A 1,257-nucleotide genomic window follows, 5' to 3' on the forward strand; every position below is an offset into this window, starting at 1 on the left:
TGTGTGTGTGTGTGTGTGTGTGTGTGTGTGTGTGTGTGTGTGTGTGTGTGCGCGCACACACACATACACGTGCCTTTCTGTAAGAAACTACCAAAGCAACACATAATATCAAAGACACCAAAAATCAAACCTGACTTAAATATCTCCACCTCCACACCCATCCCCGTTCTGCGTTTGGAGACAGATCAGGTTTCCTGCCTGCATTCTGTCCCCTTTCTAAATCATTAAGAAGGGACAGATAAGGAGGCAAAGAGGAGCGTCGGGGAGAAGAGGTAAAGGGAGGGGCCCGGAGACAGGGGCAAGAATGTTAACCTTGGAGAGACGCTCGGGTCCTCCCCGCCTGGGCCGCACCCCCCCCCACACACACACACAGCGTCGTCCTCCGTCCACAGCACCCACCGGGCGCACAGCCGCCCCCGCGCCCCACACGCTTTCTTTCCCCTGGCCCGCACCGGGGCTGGGTGGCAAGAGGCCGAGGAGGGGGAGTCACGTGGGCAGCCGCGGCGGCAGCTCTGGAGAAATTGACTGACTGGCCGCTTGGGCGCATTTCAATATATGGAAATGACCAGAGGCTCCTGCGATAAATCAGCGCTCAACACTTTGTCATTTGTCTGGTTCTGCTTCATTTTCCTGTTTTTCCTCTCCTCCTCGCAGAGGCGCGTTTCCGCGCTTTTCGGCCGCGCCGCGTCCCTTCCCACCTTCAACCTACACCTCCAAACCTTGCCCATCTTGCCAGCTGCCCCCCCCCGCGCCGCCCGCCTCGCGCACCCCCTTCTGTTCTCCGGCTCCGCTGTAATTGCAAACATCCGGCCCGCAACCCCCCCCCCCCCACCCCTTCCTTTCCTCTAAAAAAAAAAATCCCAACAAAATCGGCCGACATTTGCTGTTGTGCCTCAACAGTCTCTGCTCGAGATGCCCGGGATGCGCTCACGTAATCCCCGAGACCGGACTCCAGCCCTCTTCCAGGGAAGGAGGGGCCAGGGGGCAGCACGGTCCCCACCGACCTCACCCCCGCCCCCCCCCCCCCCCCCCCACCCCGCGTCCCCGCCGCAAACTTGGAAGACTCTCCCGAGCAACTTCTGCCGGGAGGCGCCGGGCCTAGCCCCGGGGAGCCCCGCGGAGGCGCGAGGACGCAGCGGGGAGGCGGCCGCTGGGGTCCCGCCGGGTCCCCGCGGCTCTTCCCGCTGCCCTCCACCTCACCCGCCCTGCGCCTCGGGGCGCCCTCTCTCTCTCTCTCTCTCTCTCTCTCTCTCTCTC

The sequence above is a fragment of the Psammomys obesus genome, unplaced genomic scaffold (assembly GCF_907164565.1).
Source record: "Psammomys obesus unplaced genomic scaffold, mPsaObe1.curated_primary_1811, whole genome shotgun sequence".
Taxonomy (NCBI): Eukaryota; Metazoa; Chordata; class Mammalia; order Rodentia; family Muridae; genus Psammomys; species Psammomys obesus.